The 22,873-nt window shown below is 41.4% G+C and overlaps 1 long non-coding RNA gene across 1 annotated transcript; it reads left to right on the top strand.

The window, feature by feature from the left end:
• The first annotated feature begins 4,935 nt into the window (after positions 1-4,935).
• On the top strand, positions 4,936-22,253 carry LOC121825861 (uncharacterized). The gene is made up of 3 exons (XR_013047933.1): positions 4,936-10,422; positions 10,633-11,918; positions 16,388-22,253. It is a non-coding gene; the product is annotated as an uncharacterized LOC121825861 (long non-coding RNA).
• Positions 22,254-22,873: the final 620 nt, after the last annotated feature.

Below are 22,873 nucleotides of genomic sequence, written 5' to 3'. Positions count from 1 at the left end.
GAAGGACTTACAAGGATGCATTGCCTGAGACAGGAAACCTTAGATGACCAAGAGCACTATGGGACTGCTATGGGTAGTTGGGATATGAGGCCAGAAGACTTTCAACCTCTCCTGCTGAATCTACTATCTATGCAGAACAAATACCCGAGAAAGATTGTGGTGGTACAGGGCTGTAATCTCAGCACTTGGGAGATGGAGGCAGGAGAATCAGGAATTCAAGGTCATTCTCAGCTACCTAACCCTTTTGAGGCCCTGTCTCAAAACACCTCCACCTCTTAAAAAAAAAAAGAGTTAGCATCTGGTTACCCAGTTGCCATTGGTGTCAAAGTTCTGATCACAACATGTGCAGTTTACTGAAGGTAGAACTCTGTGGTCGCAACCACAAGTCCCAAAATAGGCATTCACTTTGGGCCTGCAGGGCCCCTCCCTTGAACTCTGTCGTGTTTGCATGCATGCACTCTAACTTGCGTGCAATGGCTGGAGGCGTTCTCTTCCCCCTATGTTTACTCAAGAAAACAGAAAGATGTCTTAGCCAGACACTAGCCGCCCTCGCTTGGTCCCTTCCTTCTCTGTGCTCTGGCAGCTGGTGATTTCTTCATTCTCTCCATCTGTCAAGAGAATGGTTGAGGCACACAGTCCCTCAATTAGAATGCAAGAGCGGCCACCTCCATTGCAGTCTGCCTGGGTGAGCTTTTTATTCACTACGTCTGAGTGTGAAAGTCGTGGCTTTTAGCAGGGTGCATGGAATATGTAATCATGAAGTTCTTTTTTAAGCAAGAGTGAATAAAGTTCAAATGAATGCAAGGCTGATATTTCCGCCTCATCTTGTCTTCTGGACTGTTAGTATGTTGCCCTTCTTCCTTCTCATATTATTAATTCATTAAAGAAGAACAAGCTCGGGTGGGCTATTACTTTCCCAAGAGGACGTTTTCATTATAAAAACACTTACTGTATAGGGGATTTGAACAATACAGAAAAGCTCAATCACTGGGGAGGGGCACTAAACCTTTAAAAAGCTTTATCCTTAGCTACTGAGAAATTGCTGATGCTAGTCTGATGTATTTTTTTTTTCATTTTGGGGGCTGAGTCTCATGTACATTAGACTGGCCTCAAATTTAATATGTAGCTGAGGATGACTTCCAATTTCTGATCTTCCTGCTTCTGCCACTCAAGTGCTGGGACATATTTTGGGGGTCCTTGTCTATATGTTTTCTTAAATGCATGTTTCTTTTTTGACAAACCCAGGTCATCTTATTTTTTTCTTGTTGTATGAAATTTTACTCATATATTCCCATTCTCCTGAAACATGGCTATTAGTAATTAAGTTTATTGTAGGAGCATGTCAGATGTGTGTTTAGATTACTTTGGGAGAATATTTAAGAGGCAGAGAACTTTTCTCTCTCTGTAGTTTTGTTGTTACTGTTTTGGTTTGTTTGCTTGTTTGTTTTTTTTTACTGTATTTATGAATATCAACCAAGCCTACATCCTTGAATTAAAATGTTCAAGGTTAATGGATTGTCTGACTGATCTATAAAACCTGCTACACCAACTTGTGGCCACATCAGGCTTTTTTTAAATTTTTGTTAGTAAAGGATCGTTGGAATTTAGGACTAATAATGACAAAAAAACTCCATATGTAGGATTTGAAGATCTAAGAGGAATACTTGTCAGACGTGGGCTTGAAAGAACTTTCTGGAAAGAAATGAGCACTTTGGCCGAGCCACTGATTTTTACAGTGACACTAGTGTACAGAAGTCATTCAAAGGAAGTTAGAAAAAGACAGGTCGTCCAAAATTTCTTCATATTCCCGCAACCCACACATATCTACTGAAGTCACAGTCTGTGACAAGGTGGCCTAGTAAGGTTTAAGATTTGAGGTTTCCGTGAGAAGAAGGTACATGCATGTGTGTACTTCATTCCTGTTCAAAGGAAAGTGTGCTATAGTTAAACTGGGAGGTCATCGGGTCTAAAAGGTGAAGGCAACCAGACTCTGTTCTCTGCAGCTTCTGACCATTGTCTGTTTTTCCAGTGGCAATAATAATAGCCGGCCACTTCCCCAGGGATAGTTGGGGCTCAATTCCTGTTTATCCAAAGCTTGGAAGCCAGACCGTGGGAGGGCAAGCGCGAACGATTGAAAGGGAAGTGCCGCCTTGGCTTGGGTGCACACATCTCTCACAGATGGCAGGCTAATGAGGCATAGGCTTGCTCATGCACTCAGCCCCGGGGTTAAGAGCCTTCATCCTTACAGAGCTTCTGTGCTGGTTGTGCAAGGGACTTATGATCTGATCACAAGGGTAAAAGAACGGCTGTGGGGCCGATAACAAACAATTACCCAGGCCCGAAACAAACCCCAATGTTTTAGAACACGCGACGGGAACTGAAGCTGCAAAGCGGTTTATCAGCCCAGTCCATCTCCTAGAGGGACCAGCTGAAGCTCCATCGAACATGGCCTTTTACAAGCTCTGAGCTTTCAATGGCCTTTGAAAACCAGTCAGCTACAGCTGGCTTTTCAGGGGTTGCTGGCCGCTCAGTTTACAACAGTACAAATTGGCAGTGCCGCAAGAAAGAAACTGAAATCCAATCTATGGCTGGGATTGAAAGCTCCAGAGGCTTAAATGTCAGCAACACTGGGGTTTGGCTTCTCCTCTAATTATGTCCTGTCAAAGGAGGGTTGAAAATGTCATCCCTAGACTTGAGACTCAGGCCACTCCAGCCACCAATTGCACTGGGCTGGGGCCCAGTTGAAATGATGAAGAATGAATTTGAAAACCCCTTCGCTTGATTTCAAGACTTCCTGGGACGGCTGCATTTAAACCACAATGTTCTTCTTTTGGGGCCAGTGTGGGAGCCAATCATGAGTGAGATTTTGTAGCATGTACTGTCTATATTTGGCTATAACGTTGCTTCATTCAACTACATTTATGGTATACGCACTAGAAAAGCAAGACTTCCGTAAATGTTTTTTTTTCTCTCTCCTTATTACAAAGGAAGTCTTATCTTTATGCATATGGAGCTGCCAGGAAACTTACAGTATGGCTGCAAAGTGAAGAGAGCTGGGGTCACTTAAGAAAACAAAAACAGACTTCAATTGTAGCTTCTGGCTTTACGCTATTTACATGAAAAAAGAATATAAAAGCAAAGTCAGTTCCTCCTATGTCATTCTAGCCAGAAGCAGACCTGTGAAAGTGTAGGATGCTGAAGAACACAGAGTGCTGCAGACCTTACTGTATTCTACCCACGATGTCTGATTTGGAGGTCGGTTTTCGGAGCACCAAAGCAAGAAATGCCCTGCCTCTTCTTTCTTCTTTGTAGGTTTTGAGACACAGTCTTCATTCTGTAGCTTGAGCTAGCTTGGAATTACCTATGGAGCCCAGGATGGCCTGAGATTCCAGACTACCCCCTTGTCTCAGTCCCCTGAGTGCTCAGAAGACAGGCATGAGCCACCAAGCTTGAGGAAGATGACTGAATCTTGTAGGGAACACACACATGTGGTGAGCCCCACTGGAGTTTTAAGTGAATACGATTTGCCCCTTGTCACCTACTTTCTTCCCATCACAACCCCAGACTCAATTCTTACAGTTTGCAGATGGGAAGCTGAGGCAGGAAGAAGGGCTCCTGGGGCCCCAACTCTCCCCTAAGGACTTATATGGAGAGAGCAGTTGATGGGAGGAAACGACATTTTCTTTAGTGGTGTCGTCACTGGAAAGGTGCACATGGCACTGCAAACAGACTCCCACCCACTCTCCTCTTTGTAAACCCTTATCCATGCTCCTGTAAACAAATAGAACTCACTGAGTTAGAAAACAGAGATCTGAAAGTAGATGGGCAGGTAGCTGGGAAGAAAAGGAAATTAACTGGAATGGGAAAGGGACAAAAGAGGGTAATGGGGAGATGAGTCTGACCAAAATAATTATGCATGAAAATGTCATAATGAAACCCATATATATATTTATACATATACATACATATATAATTTTAAAAAGAGGCAGAGAGATAATATAACTTGCTCAAGATACTCCAACTTGTAAAGAGCAAAACTAAGAAAAGACCTGGAGCAGAGGGATGCTAAGGCCCTACCTAGCCTGTGACAGTTCGTTCCGCTCTGCTAAGCTAGTTCCTTTAGAAACCATCCCTATGAGGATAGCAAAGTGTCTGGAATAGAGACCCCAAAGTAGAGTCTTTTTGTGTTTTCACAGGTAGAGAAACCCTAAGAAGAAGAGTACAAGGCAGCCCAGCCTCTAGGAAGCACAGTGGGCCTTCATCACTCAGTATAGCAGTGAGGTTCATGAGTCAGTTATTAGCCCTCTACGGGATGTTTGGAGTTAGTTTTAGTTGCCACAACTGGGGTGCGGAGGTAAGGATTACACCAGTTTCGACCGATTGGAAGCTAGGGATGCTGCTTATCATCCTGTAATGAACAGTATAGCCCCCACCACAAAGGAGGATGTGGCCCCCAATACTGTTGATCTTTTCCCAGTGAGAAACCCTGTCTTTTTCATTTGGTTCATTGTAGCTACCACTCACAGGAAGCTCCGTCTGGGGCTTCTTCAAAGAGTCATTGTGCAAGCAGGAAGTCAGCAGCCCGTGAAACTAGAAGGAGGATCAGAGAGCAGACAGAGCCACACACATGGCTTTTAACGGACTATATTTGTCTTCTTGACAGAGAGAGGTCAGTGTTTGTTTCTGTTGATAGCCATCAGGACCAAGGCAGGGGCTAGTCTTGTGTAATAGATTAAAACATGATATCCTAAGGTATCACTCTGTGAATGTTACTTTATGTGAAAAAAAGACAGTCTTTACAGATGTGATGGAATTAAAGACCCCCCCCACGCACACACATACATACACGCACGCGCGCGCTGTGACAGGATTTCATAGCCCAGGTTGATCTTAAACTACTGATTCTCCTACCTCCACTTCCTGAGCGCTGGAATTAGAGGCATGTATGAACACAGCCAGTTCATGCTGGAGATCCCACCATGGCTTCACACGCACTAGGAAGCACTTTACAAAATGAGCTATAGTCTCAGCTCTGAAGTTAAAGATCTTAAGACAAATTTTTCTGCGTTATCTAGGAGGACTGGCAATGTATCGACTAGCTCCTTATAAGAAGCAGGAAGAGGGGGATAGAGTAGATGCACAGCAGAGAAGGCAATGTGATAGCAGCAGAAATTAGAGTGATGAGGCCACAAGCTAAAGAATGCGGGCACCAGAATCTGCAAAAACAGAAGGCACAGATGTTCTCTTCCTGGGGACACACAGCCCAACCCATACTGTGATTTTGGCCCAGAGATACTGGTCTCAAAATCCTTGTTCCCCAAACTGTGGGAGAATAAAGTTCCATTGTGTAGAAATCATTAGTCAGTGGCTATTTGTTACAGCAGCCCCAAGAGACTAATTTACCTTGATACCCCTACAGTCTCAAATTCATCCACTGGGGTTGAAGGGCAAACTCTGTTCTGCAGACAAGTCCAAAGAAAAGCAATGGAAAATTCCTTTGTTTTGGTCTAATATGTGGCACCTGCCTCCTCTCTGCCTCTACCCATCAATAGTGTTCACTGACTGACTATCCAGCTAATCATATGACATCACCATCATAAAGTTCACAGCTACAGGGTCTCCTATCCCTTTGGATCTGGAGTTCTGATGCACAGATGTGTATGCATACATGCACCCAGCCCATATTACACTGTGTAGTATTTCTCTTTTTCTCCTTTGTTTATTTAGTTTTGAAGCAGGGTGCCATATAGCCTAAAGTAGCCCTGAATTCATTGTGGAGCTGTGGATGATCTTGAACTTCTGTTCTTCACGCCACCACTGTCTATGTGCTGGAATTACTGGTGTGCGCCACTATTATCTGGTTTTAAGGGGTGCTGGGGGTAGAACTCAGCTTTGTAAATGGTAGGCCAGCACCACATTAACTGAGCCCCCAGTCTTAGCCCAAGCTGTGCACTCTTAGCATTTTTAAAAATGCCTATTTATTGATTGTGTGTGTGCTTTACATGTGCATGTACATGTGTCATGGTGCTCACGTGGAGGTCAGGAGACAACCTCAAGTGTCAGTCCTTGCCTTCCTCCTCGTTTGTGACAGGGTCTCTTGTTTGTCACTGTGTATTCTGGACTAGCTGGCCTGTGAGCTCCCAGAGATTCTCCTGTCTCCAGCTTCCATAACTGTGTAGAAGCACTGGGATTACAGATGTGCGGTACTGAGCCTGGCTTTTGGTGTGTGTTCTGAGGCTCAGACTTCAGGTCTCCATGCATGCAGTGCAAGCCTTTGCCCATAGAGCCACCTCTCTTGCCTTCAGTTGCTTGAAGAAACAGAAGCCCTTTCCTGGGCCACATGCATGGGTGACTAAACCAGCACTATTGAATGTTAGAAGGACACTGTGCTTGAAGAACTGAGCAGAAACATATCCATCAGACGCACATGCCTAGGATCACTTTGTGCCAAGCTGTATCTTTTTTAACCGGTCTTTCCTGGTGCTAGGACTGATTGCGGTGCTGACACTGTCAGTCTCTGAGAGCAAATATTTGAAGAGGAAACTTTGCTCAGTGCTGAGGCCCCAGTTGAGATGGCACCTGCAGGCAGTGAGAAGTACGTGGCTCCTGTGAGCTGAGGGCAGGCAGGGGCATCAGAAGAAGCCTCGTCTCTTGCCAAGTGACAGCTCCGTCCCAGCCCAGGCATAAAGAGAGCAGCCCTCCTGCTCTCCCAGCTGCCAGCTCCCTTCAAAAGGGAATTCTTGCATGCCAGCTGCTCCCCACTGGAGTGCCCCTGAATTCTAGAAATCCCAAGCAGCGTTGGGAAAGCAACCATAGAAGGAGAAGGAATTTTAAGGAGAGTAGTAGTGCTGTCGCCACTCTAAGGAAAGAGGAATGCCCATGCTCATCTTTCCACAAGGTGGACATGAACAGCAGCCATCTTTCGTGCGAGCAGCATTCAACATGCACAAAAATTTCATTCTATATCATTGTTGCATTGTGTCTGGGTTATCCCCTCCTACTCTTTCTTCTGTTTAAAAACAGGTCTTTTTCTGTGCAGTGCATTTTACTCCTCCCCAAAGGCATCCTGATTCTGTAAGACATCTTCCATCGTTTCTTAGAGAGTTTGGATGCCGCTCAAGGGATCTAGGCTCCTCCAGACTTAACTCACTCTTTGCTGAGTTTCCCTAAAATCTTCACGCTCTCCTTTGCTCCTTTCTTCCCATCCATGGAAAAAGTTGGTTACATCCATGTGACACCAAATAGTCTGGCCGAGTCAGCAAATGGGAAATGTCCATCACTCAGGTTTTGTGCTTGGTTCCAGGAAGTCAATAACAACATGGTAATCTAGTATTTCTCTTTTTTTTTCTATTTGTTTTTAACCATGTATTTTTTTCCATTATTGTCCTGCTGGGTAAATAGTTATTTTATGAAAACATTCCCTGCTACTTGATATTGTGTGTGTGTGTGTGTGTGTGTGTGTGTGTGTGTGTGTGTGTGTGGGGCTATCGCTGGACATGGAACTCAGGATCTCACACACAACAAGCCCTCAGTGTACCACTGAGTTACCCACCCCCACAGCCCCTCCTTGGCCATTTGAGGACTTGTTGAATAGCTTATTCTAGAGCTGGCCTTGAGACAAAATTCATGTTTTTCTCTAGCCATGCTCCTAGGTTTTTTCACATTGCTTTTCTTCAGTTCAACTTCCACGAGTTATTTCAGTACATTCTTCCTAGCTCTGTCACAATTTTCTTCTCATTTACTTCTTCCTCTTAAGAGCATGTGGGGTTGCTGAATAAGTGAGCATGGAGTCTAGCAAAGGCTTCCTTTTTAAAAATTCAAATGTCCTCCTCTTGGTTTCTTTTCTGTCTTTCTTATTTTTCTTTTTCTTTTTGGTACTTGGCCTCATGTATCCAGGCTGGCCTAGAACTCACTAGGCCAACAATGACGTTGAACTTCTGATCTACCTGCCTCTACCTCCCACGTAATGGAATGACAGGTATGTGTTAGCAAGGCCAGCTTATGTGATACTGGGGACAGAATGTGGGCTTTGTGCTTGCTAGGCAAGTGCTCCACCAACTGAGCTACAACCCAGATGGAGGTTCCCTTATTCCTGAGCTCAGGGAACCTGCCATTGGAAGCTACCCTCAGAGGCCTCCACAGGACTGGACGGTCGGCTTCCTTCCCCAGTATATTTGTTTCTGGAGTCGTCCTTACTACTGGAGTTGCTCTAGCACAATTAAGTCTTCACTTGAGAAGTGGTGAGCAACGCACTACAAATGCCTTTTGTGGAGATAGCATCGTAACATGTTGGTTGTTAATGTCCTGTTTAATGGTGTATAATTCATAATCTTTTTATGTCTACAGTTCTATGAGTTCAGAGAACCGAGCACAGTCTGGAAGTGCCACTACAATTAAGATAGTGATGATTTATATTACCCCATAAACTTATACTTGCCTCTTTTGAAGTCACCCCGCTCCCACCAACTAACTCCTAGTTCCTGGAAAGCACCGATTTGTTTTCTTTTCCTTTAACTTTCTTTATCTTTTCTTTTCTTTTTCTGCATCTCAAAATGAGATCAAGCTCAAGCTATCCTCTAATTTTCACTCTTAACTCCTAAATGCTGGCTTTGCAAGCGAATGCTACCATACCCAGAGCTTTGTTGTTGTTAAAGAAGAGTATACAGATGAAATATGTGGGGTTTTGCCTTCTGCAATTTTTATTCTGTATTGTTTTGCTTTTGATTTTTGTCATGGGCTCTCACGTAGAATAAGCTGGCCTCAAATTCCATTTGCAGCCAAGGATGACTTTAAACTTTTGATCATCCTGTCTCTACCCCTGGAGCCCTGAGTTATGTACCACTACCATGGTTTATGAAATACTTGAGATCAAACCCAGTTCCTCATCATGCTAGGCAATCACTCTATCATCTGACCTACATACTTAGACTCTCCACAATGGTTTTGAGAGTCATTCATATTTTTTTTTAATCACTAGTCATTTGTTTCTTTGTATGATTGAGTAGTGTTTCCTTGCATAGTGGTACCAAGGTTTGTTTATACTTTCAACTCTTGACAATATTTGGGTTATTTCTAGTTTAGGGCAATTACGAACAATGCTCCCAATGAAATCTCTTGTGTGTCTATTTCTATTCTGTTAAATATCTTACAACTACAAAGTTGTATTCTAATTTATGAAAAACTTAAAAGAGATTGTACAGGGTTGGCAAGATTGCTCATTTGGTACAAATGCTTGCTGCACAAGCCTTGTAATCCAAGTTAAATTCCAGGAGCCCAGATGAAAAAAAAATCCAGATTTAATGACATGCACGCGAAATCCCAATATTCCTGAGGTGAGATGGAAGGCACAAACATGAGAATCACTGAAAAGCTTGTAGGCCAGCTAACCTGGAGCATGCCATGAAAATAAGGAATTGACTTCCCCTGTGTGAGATTCATCTGAATGCATACACATATACATAACAAACACAATAGTTAAAAAAGAAAGTATATAGTTTGCACCCAAAGAATATAAGTTCCAATTGTACCAGGGATGATTGTACATGCCTGTAATCCCAGCAGTCAGAAGACAGAGGAAAATTTACTGTAATAAACTCTGGGCCAGCCCAACTACATAGAAAGTTCCAGGCCAGCCTGGATTGCAGAGTGAGCTCTTGTCTCAAAACAAAGAAAGAACTAAACAACAAAAATTAGTTCTTCCTTAGATTTGAGCATGGTGGTACATGCCTGTAATCCCAGCATTCTGAAGGTAGAGGCAGGAGAATCAGAAGTTCAAGGTCATTCTTGGTGAGTTCAGGCTACATGAGACTATCTCAAAGAACTAAACATGCCAAAAAAGAAAAAAAAAAAAAAACAGGTTATTCTGGTACAAGTGAATCTTGGGTAAGACTGAGAAGTTGAACATCCAAGGACCAGTGACAATTGGGCACATCTGTGAATGGTAATATGTGCACAAATAGCACATCAATGCAGAACCTATGTCCAAGTTGACACAAACCAGTGGAATGTCACACAACTAGACAAAAAGAAAAGAAGCACTGCTGGCTGATGGCATCGGCGGCATGCCTTTAATCCCAGCATTCTGGAGACAGAGGCAGGAGGATCTCTGTGAGGCCAGCCTGGGCTACAGAGTGAGTTCCAGGACAACCAGAGCTGTTATACAGAGAAATCCTGTCTCTGAAATCCAAAAAACAAAAAAAGAAAAAAGAAAAAGGAAAGAAGCACTCAAAATGCAGGGATGGTGGGAAATTTTTACTGAACATTCAGCCTATTTCCTCATCCATTCCCTGCTCTGCTGTGGTCTTAATCTCTGTTTGTTTTGTTTTGTTTTGAGACAGGGTCTCATGGATCCCAGACTGGCCTCAAACTTTTCAAATTTGCTGTGTAACCAAGGATGCCTTTGAATTTCTAATCTTTCTACAGGTATTTTAAACCCTTTTTATGGGAAAAAATTCCGTTAAAAGTTATTAGTCCTTCATAGGCATGAGCATGCCATGTCATATGTGAGCATGCCATGTCATATGTGAGCATGCCATGTCATATGCCATTCTTCCTTCTACCTTTACATAGGTTCCATGGGTTGAACCCAGGTCTTCACCTACTGATCCATCTCACCATTCCTCTTTTTTAAAGTGGCTTTCAAGTTAGGCATGATGGCTCACCCCTGGAATCCCACCATTCAGGATGCTGAAGCAAGAAGATCACTGAGTTTGAGGCCAGCCTGGAAGCACAGTGAGTTCCTGGGTTACAGAGACCCTGTCTTAAAAACAAAACCAGAGTGAATATTGTGGTTCAGGCCTGCAATCCCAACACTTGGTGCATGGAGGCAGGAGGATCAGCAGTTCTGTTCCTTGGCTAGATGAGACACCATCTCCAAAAGCAATAAATTAAAATAAAATTTAAAATTTAAAAATATTGACTTTTAGTTGTGATTTAAAAAAAACTTTGTTGTCATATTATTTGTGTGTGTGTGTGTATGTGTGTGTACATGTGTGTTTATGACATATGTATATGTGGTATGTGGGCATGTTTATGCATGTACAGAGGCCAGAAGAGGATGTCTGGTGTTCTACTCTGTCACTCTCCCCTTATTTTGTTGGGGCAGGGTCTCTCACTGACCATTATCGTAGGCTATGGCTGATGCTGGAGTTACAGGCTCACACAGCCATGCTCAGCTTTTTACATTGGTGCTGGGGATTTAAGCTCAGATATTATGCTTGCATAGCAAGCACTCTTACCAACTGAACCATCTTCCCAGCCCACATGTGATACATACATTATGGTACATTTAAAAGTCAGGGGCTGGGGAAGTAACTCTGTTGTTAGAGTGCTTGCTAAACATGAAGGAGGCCCTGGGTTCAAGTCCACAGCACTGTAGCACATGCCTGCAGTCCTAGCATTAAAGAGAGAGAGGCAGGAGGATCAGAAGTTCAACGTCATCTTCAGCTACTTAGTGAGTTGAAGGCTAGCCCTGGTAATGTGAGACCCTGTCTCAAAACAACAACAGTATCAGTAAGCTCTTAATCTCCATCCTTAATAGTGTTCTCTCCATGGAGAATTAGATGGGCAGCTATGGGGTTGCAAAGGGTTCTGGTACATTCTCCTCAGGTCCTGTTCTTATAGGATATCATCGGGACCTTTCTTATTAGTGACACATGGACCATTTTTAGACTTAAAATAGTTATTTTTCTGGACAAAAATAGAACTTATTTGGTTTATTTGCATATAAGCCAATGAACGATGCTGGAGTGTCAACATTGTCGTTATAGAAAAGGAAACAAATAGCAACCGAACGCTCAGCCCTGGAAAGTCTCCACAGCAGATATTTGGATTCTGTGCTAGCAGACAGCCAGGTGACCTGGAGCGGTTCCTGAATCTGACAAACTGCTGTGGCATCACATGAATATAAGCAGCGTGATGTAAGTTTTATCTCCCAACAGGAGCCAACTGGGACTGACCTGATTCTTCATGGTAATTGATCAAAAGTTATTGTTCAAACTTGTTGGTGCTTCTCTGTTGACACAATTGTTTTAAAAACATGTTACTTTAATCCTGTGGTAGGTTTCTAATACACACACACACACACACACACACACACACACACACACACACACACACAGATGCACACACCTATATATGCATCCACACATGTATGTATGTATTTTGTATAGTCCCGTGTATTCTACACTGGCTTTGAGCTCACTGGGTAGCTAAGGATGACATTGAACTTCACATGCCCCCGCTTCCACAAATACTTGGATTATACACAGCTTCCATGCTAGTTTTATGAGATGCTGAAGTTGGAGCCCAAGAAGTCATGCATATTAGGCACATGAGAGCAACATCCCCAGCATGAATGTTTCCATTAATTATGTAGTGTCACCAAATGTTCTAAAGCAACTCAAACACTTTGGGTTCTGGTAAATCTAAGTGACCAAAACTGTTACTTGATGAATCAGGAGGCAAAATACCTGTGTCCAGCCGGGTGATGGTGGCACACACCTTTAATCCCAGCACTCGGGAGGCAGAGGCAGGATCTCTGTGAGTTCGAGGCCAGCCTGGTCTACAGAATGAGTTCTAAGAAACGTTCAAAGCTACAGAGAGAAACCCTGTCTCGAAAAACCTAAAAACCTAAAAAGAAAAAAAAAAGAATAAAATACCTGTGTCCTTTTGCTTGCCCAAGCTTAACTGTGCCTCCTTAAGCTTACATGAGAATAGATATTGAAGGAGACAAATTTGTAAGAAGACTAAAACCAAAATGGTCAACCTCTCTCTAAATATAGTTCACCCCCAAAGCAGGGCAAACAAATAAACAGCAGTCTGAACCATATGTGCCTCCCACATAAAGGGGACCTGAAACCAGAGGCCATGGAATCATAGGACGAAAGCAGAAAATTATATTCTTTATTCTAAAACATTTAAGTCATGCATAATTAACACTGAAATATTAGAAAAGTAGAGAAATTGCCTATCAATAAGTGAAAGCTCTTAAAACTAGCACCCAGTAAAAACCATTGATAGCAATATTCCTGTGAATCTCCCTATGTAGATGATGTATGTATATATAAATTAGGATCAAAGCTGGATGTGCTGGTACATACCTATAATCCTAGCACTGGGGAAACAGAGGGAGGTGGAATGTTCATGAATGAGATCAGTCTGGGTGACATTATGAGTTTCATACCAGCCTGGGCTAGAGAGTGAGACCCTGTAATATACCAGTAAATAAGTAATATACAAGTAAAATAATTATATTGTAGGTGCTGTCCTGCAAATGGAAATCTGTTCTTCTGTTCTTTTAATTCTGTATTACATTTCATTTTGTTTTGGTTTGGAGGATTGGAGTGTTCTTTTTGGCATTTTTGAGGCACTGTCCATTTCTTAGAGACAGAATTTCTCATTGTCCTGAGACCCCTCACCAAAGAGGTTGGGCTGGCTCTTTCAAGAGTCTCAGTGATCCACCTAGCTCTGCTCTCTAGTGCTAGCATTGCAGGTGCACACCACCACACTCAATTTTTAAGAATATATTTTCCTCAATTGAGTATATATGATATCTATCTATCTATCTATCTATCTATCTATATATATATATATATATATATATATATATCATATTCACCCCCAAATCTTAGACATTTTTTCCAACATGGGTTCTCGGGGTTGAACTCTTAGATCCTCACGTTTGCAAGGTAAGTACTTTCCTGACTGCCCTAGCTCTCCTGCTCCCCCAGAGTCTAAGTTCTTAACACTTGGAGTAGTGCTTCTCACCTCATCCCGTTTGGTTGGACAGTTAGGTTATTTCCAGTACTTTAATGCTTTAGCAGTACAGATTAATTTAAACCTCTACAGTCTCAAAGAGAGGTGGTATTGGGTAGAGGCAGAAGGAACATGGACAGTGGTTGACCTTTTAGGAAGAGAGTCATAGGAGGGCATTCTTTCAGCTAAGAAGAGATTAGAAGATGTTTACTCTTATGATGGAAGTTAGGGAAGTCCATAAAAAATCCCTACAGAGAGGGACTTTTCAGGTGTGGGCAGAAGGCATATTTGCTGTAAGGCTGTAAGGTGGAGGGGGAGTTGCAAGGATTGCATGGATCTCCAGAGTAGACAGTAACTCCATAGCAGAAAAGAGTAGCCCGGTAACTGAAACGCTCAGTAAATTCTCTGCTGTCTGAACTTTGATCTACTGTGGATGAAGAACCAGACATCAACTTTAAGTCAAGGAAGTGAACAGTCACTCACCCAGGGGACTGGGTGTGGTGGGAAATAGAGCAAAGAATGACTCACAAGGAGATCAGCAGACAGAACAGGGCCAGGGGGAAGGAGGGAGGAGCCCCAAACAGAGCAGAGCAAGGCAGGCGATGTCTGTTCTAGGTCACAGGCACCACAGGCTGACTGTGAACACAGGATCTTCTTTCCTAATGTCTGCAAATCATTGTTATTCCATAAAACATTGTGCAATTCATATACTTTCACTGGAGCAAAAATTTGAAGTGCACATGTATCAAGAAAAAGTAGATCAGCCATAGCAGCTAATGCCTATAATTATAGCATGCAGGGAGCTGAGGCAGGAGGATTGCTGAAAGTCAAGGCCAGGCTGAAATATTTAGTGAGTTTAAGGCTAGTCTGGGCTACACAGTGAGACCCCTGTATCAAAACAAAAGAAGGAAAAGGAAGAGGATATAAACTAAAAGCATCCATCACCTCCAACACTATTAATAAGAATTTGTGCAATAATTCATTCTTTCTACACAATTTGATTATTTTATTCTAATTTTTGTTTGTTTTTGTGACAGTGTCTCATGAAGCATGCACTGCCATGCCCACCTTTACTTAGTTTTGAAACAATGATGGGGTGATTTTATATGCACTATTTTGTTGTCTGCCTGTCTCCACCCGGTGATAAATAATAATATTAAATTCTTATAGTGCCATGTTATACAACTATTGAAAATAATAAAAATGGGCTATGGCAGTAGCTCAGTTGCTCATGTGCTTGCCCAGTACATAGGAGACTCTGGGTTCAATCCCCAGAATAGAATACATTGAGAGCGATGGACCATATGCATAATCCCAGCACCAGGGAGGTAGAGGAGGAACTGGAGTTCCTAGGGTTAAATGAAGACGCTGCCTGTGATGGTTAATATTAATTGCCAATCTGACACCTGAGAGTCAGGTCTCTGAAGACACCTACAAGAGGCTGTTTAGATTAGGATTAATATCTCAGAAAGCTTCAAAGGGATGGCCCTGAATAAATTGATAAACCGAAGAAGACCTATCTTAACTGTGGACAGGACTGTTGCCTGGGCAGGGACTTTGGACTACAGATAATGGAGTAATAAGGCTGAGCAGCATATGTTCATGGCTCTGCTTTCTGTTTCCGAATGTGATCGGACCAGCTGATTCAAGCTCCCCCTCCCTTGGCTTCCCTGCTAGGATGGACTGCAGTCTGGAATGTAAACCCAAAAAACTCTTCCTCCCTTAGATTTCTTGTGTTGACTTATCCTATCATAGCAACAGAAAAGAAACAATGATACTGCCCTTACAGAAGGGACCAGCCATGTCTTAGAGCCTACCTAGTATCTGCCCTAAAGTGCTATGATCCTAGCCTGATGCAACCCCGAGGTAAGGAATTGCCAGGAGGATCAGCCTCCTGAGTAATGACCCTATATCCTAACTAGCACTTTCATGAAAGAGCTAAACTCGGAGACTCCTACCCTCTAATCTCAGAGACCTCGCACTTTGAATATATTTAAAAGTAAAGAATTAATTTTGTTGTTGGATCTCTTAGGCCAGCTTCAAATGGTGGGCTACAAGAGTAAAGGATATTTCACCTGAAATCTCTCTTACTGCATCTCTCTCTATTAAATCTAGAAGGAATCTTTATCATTTAAACATAAGATCATCCTGTGTACATACAGAGTTCAAGAAGAGCCTGGGGTGGGTACCTGAAACCCTGGCTTAAAACAGCAATAATGAAAAGTAATGATCAAGGACTGGAAGAGCACTTCCTGTTCTTCCCCAGGACCTGAGTTAGATTCCCAGCACCTACAATATGGCTCCCAACCATCTGCAAATGTGTTCTAGTGGCACACATGTTGTACACAGACATACGTGGAGGTAAAACATTCACACTTAATATAAAAACGAAAATAATCATCATCATAATTATCATGAAAATGTAAGTATTTAGTCAAATAGTAGTGGATAATAGCTGACATAGATGATCTTAGTCAGTACTCAGTTTCCCCTTTGTTCATTGAATTCTTGATTCTTACAAAGTTAATCTTCCTTTGAGATGACCTAATTGAAGTTAAAAACAAACTTGTATTCATTTCTTCATGCATGCACTTATTCGTTTATTGTAGGTGTTGTTGTTGTACCCCCATAGTGTGCTTACAGAGGAAAGAGCACAATTTGAGTTCTCTCCTTCCACCATTGGATCCTGGGGACTGAACACACATCATCAGGCTTGAATACCCATCTTGCTGATCCAGTCTCATAGACCTTTAAGTGGCTGTGAAATCAAGCAAGGAGAAGAAAAATAACAAGTGGGGTGAGGTCTGACTTTCAAAGTAAATCCAGAGCAATCTTACATATTTTTTTGATCACCATTTGAATGGTTCAGAGGAACTCCAGTTTTTGGAAGAGCCAAATGTTGTGCCCAATTGTTTTATTTGATTAAGCTTCAGGACTGTTTTGTAAAGTGCTATGGGATAGACTTGGCAAGTTCAAGCAGTAACTCTGCTCCCCATGTTAAGGACAACTAAAGGAAGCACTTCTTCTGTTTTTTGCAGTCTTCAATTTGAGAATGGTGAGAAATACTCTTTTAAACACATGACATTCCTATTATTGGATGAAAAAGCTAAGCAAAAATCATTCAATCTTGTCTCTCTCTCTAGCCATATTAATTTGAAAAAAATGTGTTTTTAGAATTCAGTAATCACCATTTCCCTTTCCTTCAGCTCTGATGTACCATGGAATGCCAGAGAATCAAGCAGCAAAGCTGTGGGTAAATGGCACAGGGACGGCACATCCAGTGGATGGAGCAAAGATTCAGTAGTTCATCCCAACCCAATTTTTGATACTGAGATTAGAAAGAGGCTTTTTAGAGCTGGCATAGTTAGATGGTCATGGTCAAATGCCTGCCTAACATGCTAGAGACCCTGAGTTCCATTCTCAGTGCTAGAGATAAGTTTCAGGGTCACAAAGAAAGAGAGCACCGCTCCAACTGAAGTGTCTGGACAAGGCAAACTTCACTCTTGATCAAGAGGATGTGCTCAGGGGAGTTAACACAGAACAGGAAGTACACTTGGTTTTTATGCAAAGGCAGCTGGTATCTGTGTCAATTCTTCATTGGCTGGGGTCTGACCTCACAGTCTTATTTGATTGGCTAATCTGAAAAGAATTTGTGCACAGGAAATGAAAGAGGGGGGGGAAAAGGGCGGTTGCTCCGAGGGGAAAGGGGTCACTGCTCCAGGCCACTGAATTCCTGGAATGTAGCTGGGAGCTTTTGTGTGAACAAAGGTTTTACTGGATGTGGAGGGGGGTTAAAACTTTTGCATAAAAGTCTCAAGATATAGAAGACGAAAGCATTTGAATTCTTCGTCTTAAAACACAAGTTTTATAGTATTTGATAGAAAAGGCTCACATTTAGTATTTCTTACATCAGCACCACCAAAAAATAAATAAAAATCCAATTATCACGTCCTTGTTAAACCCAAGGGAGATGTTATTACAAGTCAAAGCAGGTTGTACAGAGATTCAGTACGCTCAGAAGAGAGATTGCTATAGATGGAAGCATCCAGTCTCCTGCTTCTCTGAAGGCTCTAGTTAACACAGCAGGAAGCAGATGATGCATGCAGGCACAGCATTGATGGGTGTCTATGTTCCGGACTCCCTGTTGGATCCTGGGTACACAGTGTGCCATCAAACTCCCAAATGAACAGGGGTAGAAAGCTGAGGTTTTCAGTAAAAAGCTGAAAGGCAGATATAGAAGCCACCGTACAGTGTGATTAGGAGGCTTGAAATGGATTAATAGCGTAGTTGGTACAGAGCTTGCTCGGCATGTGTGAATCCCTGGGTTTGGTCCCTAGAATGGAACTGAATTGAATATGGTGGTATATCCTCATGCCCAGCACTTGGGATTAGAAGTTCGTGGGTATCATTTATTACATATGGAGTTTCAAGCTAGCCTGAGATACCTGAGATCTATCTCTAAACAAATAAATAAATAAGATACACGAGGCCTATAACACCAGTATTTGAGAGGTTGAGTGAGAATAATGAATTCCATACCAGGCTGGGCTACATAGGAAAAGTGTCTCTAAAGAAAATCAGAAAAACAAACAAATAAATTAAGAGGGAATAAGATTTTAAATAGACATGTTTCCAAAGAAGCTTTTCAAGTAGCTAATACCCACGTGAAAAATTGCTCAACATAATTAGTCATTAGGGAAATGCAAATCAAAACCACACCCATAAGAGTGGCTCTCATTTACACAAAGCACAAAACCCAGTGTTGGTGAGGATGTAGACAAACTGTAATTCCCATACACTGGATTTTTTCTATTGTTTTGTGTTACTTTTTGTTTTGAGGCAAGGTCTTATTATGTAACCAACATTGGCCTTGATCTCACTGTGTAGTACAGGCTAGGCTGGAACTCAATGGGAGTCCTCTTACCTCAGTCTCCCAAGTGCTGGGATCAGAGGCATGAGTCACTGAGCCTAGCTTTCATACTGTTGCTAGGAATACAAAATGGTAGAGCCTCTTTCTCCAGCTGTTTGTCTGTAACATAGCTTAGCAGGCCCTCTCCTGGGAGTTACACCCAAGAGAAAGGAAAACATGCATCTGCACAGAAACATTTATACAAATGGTCACAGCAATATTATTTGTGACAGCCAAGAAGAATATTGTAGGGGAAAGGGGTTTATTCTGACTCACAGTTCAAGGATATAGTCTGTCACGGTAGGAAAGTCAAGGCGGTAGAAACATAAGGCAGCTGGTCACATTGCATTTACAGGCAGAAAGCAGAGTGATGAGTGCACACTGCCCAGTTTTCTTTTCTTTAGAATCCAAGATCCCTTGCTCAGGAAATGGTTCTGCCTATAGTTAAGCTGGGTCTTCCCACATCAATTAATGTTATCAAGATCACAAGCATGCCTAGTCCCTCATCTCCCAAGGCTTCTAGATTCTGCTGAGTTGACAATTAACATTACCCATCACAAAGAGGAAAACTACCCCATCAGTATCAGATGAGCAGGTAAATAAAATGTGATAGATAATAGAGTGAAGTAATATTCAGTTTTAAAAATGAAGCACCAATTCAAGTTATTATGTGAGTTAACCTTGAAAACATTAGGTTAAGTGAAGGAAACCTGTCAGAGAAGATCACAAATTATGTGATTTCTTTATTAGAAATGTCCAGAATGGTTGAACCCAGAGCCAGAAAGCACCTTAGAGTTTGCTAGTGACTGAAGGAACAGTGACTATTAACAGGTATGAGTTTCCTTTAGGGGTGAAGAAAATATTCTGAAGTTAGCTTTAGTGATGTTTGTGTGTGTCTGTGAATACTCTAGTAACCACAGAATTGTCTACATTTGTCTATTTATTTATTTATTTATTTATTTATTTATTTATTTATTTATTTAGTTAGTTAGTTAGTTAGTTAGTTTTGGAGACAGGGTCTCTCTATGTAGTCTTGGCTGTCCTGGAAGTTGCTATGTAGATAGGTTGGCCTTAAATTTACAGGGCTCCCTCCAAGGTCCTGGGATTAAAAATGTGTACCAATGCACCCTGAAATTGTGCAGTTTTCAAAGAAAGAATTGAAGCTAAGCATAGTGGTCCAGGCCTCTAATCCCATCACTCAGGAGGCCAAGCAGAAGTATCAGGAGTTCAAGGTCAGACTTGGCTACATAGTCAGTTTGAGGCCAGCTTAGGCTACATGAGATTGCATCTCAAACTCAAAAACCAAAAAAAAAAAGATCAGATAGAGGTCATTAGCTTAAACATTTGGAGTTAAAATTTAATATGGTCTTATTTTCTTGGGCTTCTTATGCCTGTGAATAAAATCAAAGCCTCAAAATACATGTGCATTAATAGATTGAAAGAAATGTTTCATTAAAGTAATTTTAATCTTTTACAATTTTTATCTTGAATGTATTCGCTTACTTCTATAGGATGTACACTGGGAAGCAAAGAGTTTCATTAACCCCTTCAATAGAGCACTGGTATCACACTCAGATTTCTGTTTAATTGCATTCAAGAGAAGGAAGCTGACCTTGGTGATCCATACCTTCAATCCCAGCAGTCAGGGGATGGAGGCAAAAGGTGCAGGATTTCAAGGCCAGTCTGTAGTCTGGTCTACTTGAGACCCTCTCAAACATAAAATAAAAAGTTAAAAAAATAAATAAAAGTTTTAAAAATTAAATCAGAGTCAATTAATTGAAGTAAAATGGTATCAATGTGGTTCTGGCTTTTATCTCAGGTTGGCAGATCTTTGATGTTCTCATAGCAAGAAGGTCAGCACCTAATGTGCCATGGAATGACATGTAGGGAAGCTCTTCTAGCACATGGGTGATGAAATATGAAGTCTCCTTCAGTTGGTTTAAAAATTACATCACATTCTGAAATTAAAAAGAATTCGGCGACTGGACAGATGGCTCAGATGTTAAGAGTAGTCACCAAGCAGTTAAGAGAGATTACTGCTCTTGCAAAGGACCTAGGTTCAGTTCCCAGCTACTACATGGTTGTTCCCAATGATCTGTATTTCCTCTTCTAGGGGAATCAGACTCCTTCTTCTGACCTCTGTGTGTACCAGGTACACATGTGCTGCCCAGACACACATGTAGGCAAAAGCATACATATAAAATTGAATAAATAATTCTCAAAAGAAAGAATTTGGGGTATTCCTGCTGCTGCTCCCTTCTGTAACTGTCTGCCTTGTTTATATGAACCTTATGATTCGAGTGTGCTTTCAAAAGCATTCCACCATGCCATGGGCTGATAAGCTCTCTTTTATTGGAGCTGTTATCTCAGTCTACAGAGACCAGGAATTTGCAGAGCTCCCTATGTAGACTAACCCTGGGAAAAGAGTGGCCTCTCCTTCTCCCTTCATCCTCCACTCTACATTTTAACTCAAACTACGCTTCACTTTTTCTCTCTACAATGTCCTCCTTGGTTGCCTGCCTTCCAGTAAGGCTAGGACCTAGTACATTCTGGCCTTGCACTAAATACCACCTGGTCGCCTGCATTTATGTAGCTTTCCCACTGATAATCCTTTACGTTTTTTTCAAAGACTTTATATTTTTAAAAAGACAAAACAGAAGATGACTATTTCATGACATTTGAAAAATATTTCAAAGTCAAATATTGGTGTCCACAAATAAAGTTTTATTGTAACATAGCCAGACACAATCATTTCATATTGCTTGTGGTGGTATCCTCATCTTAAAGGAAAAATGGAATTTAGTCTTCAATCCCTTCTCCTCATAGATCCTGGTGACTCCCAATCTGTTTCTATGGATTTGTGAATTCTAGAAATTTTATATAAATTCAAGAATATAATATGTGACCTATGATGACTGGCTTCTTTCATGTTTTCAAAAGTTATCCATGTTGTATTGTGTATTGATCCTTTGTTCCTTTTAATAGCTGAGTAACCTTCCATTGTAATCATATATATCATATCTATTTATCCACTCACCTGTTGATGGACATTTAGGATTTTTTGTTTGTTATTTATTTGTTTGTTTATTTTTTACCTTTTGGCTATTATGAACACCGCTATTGTAGACATTGGTATGCAAGCATCTATTGAGTCCCTATTTCCAATTGTTTTTTTGAAATTCATAGGCATGAATCTTACATTTAACTTTCTGATTACTTTTGCCTCTTCTCCCCCACCCCTCCTCCTCTTATCTTCCTTCTGATTGATGGGGTTTTTGTGTAGCCCAGGCTGGCCTCAATTTTCTGAGGAGCTTACTTTGATTTTACTTGTTTTTCATTTCTTCCATTATCACAATAATTTACAACATGCACAGATGAAATAGATAATAGAGAAGTTCCTCAGTTTTCATATTTCATAGTCCATATTTTTGTCTGTATAATTACTCAGTTGCTTATGTTGTATATTCCAATGAATATGTTAAACTCTTTTTAAAAAGTAAGGCTACTGTGAAAGAATAAACAACTAGTGTAAAATCCTATTGGTTAATAAAAATATTTTTACTACAGAAGTACATCATCACTTTGTAAACGTTTGTTGGATTTTGTGTTTTTCTTTTAATTTGTTTGTTTTTGTTTTATTTTGAAACAAGGTCTCCCATATCCCTGACTGAACTCCAGCTAACTTTGTAGCCAAGGATGACTTTATTTATTTGTTATTTATTTTTGAGAGAGAGAATTACTCATTGAATCTTAAGCTTGCTGTTTTGGCTAGACTGACAGGCCACTGAGTCCCTGGGCTCTGCCTACTCTGCCTCCCATCCTCTAGGTTATAGACACGAGCATTGTGTCAGACTTTTACTCATGATCCAAACACAGGTCCTTATGCCTACTCAGCAAGCACTTTACCCAGTGAGCCATCTTCCTAGCCCCCCCAAAATAATAGTGTCTTAAGGCAGAATTGGTGAAAGAAACTTATGATCTCAATGTTTGGGAGATGGAGACAGAAGGGCCAAGTTCAAGGTCATCCTTAGCTACAAATGTCTGAGGCCAGCAGCCTGAGACATACAAGACCTTGTCTTGGAAAAAAATAGCACATACAGAATGCAACAACAGAAAGCATTGATATTATCTTTCTCTGTCCGTCCTGGAGCCTGAATGACAAATTTTAAATTCTCAACCAAATTCTAAATTGGGAAGAAGAGAAAAAAT

Source organism: Peromyscus maniculatus, chromosome X, assembly GCF_049852395.1.
Source record: "Peromyscus maniculatus bairdii isolate BWxNUB_F1_BW_parent chromosome X, HU_Pman_BW_mat_3.1, whole genome shotgun sequence".
NCBI classification, from domain to species: domain Eukaryota; kingdom Metazoa; phylum Chordata; class Mammalia; order Rodentia; family Cricetidae; genus Peromyscus; species Peromyscus maniculatus.
The sequence above is the reverse complement of the archived record's forward strand: the minus strand, read 5'-3'. Positions and strand labels throughout refer to the sequence as shown.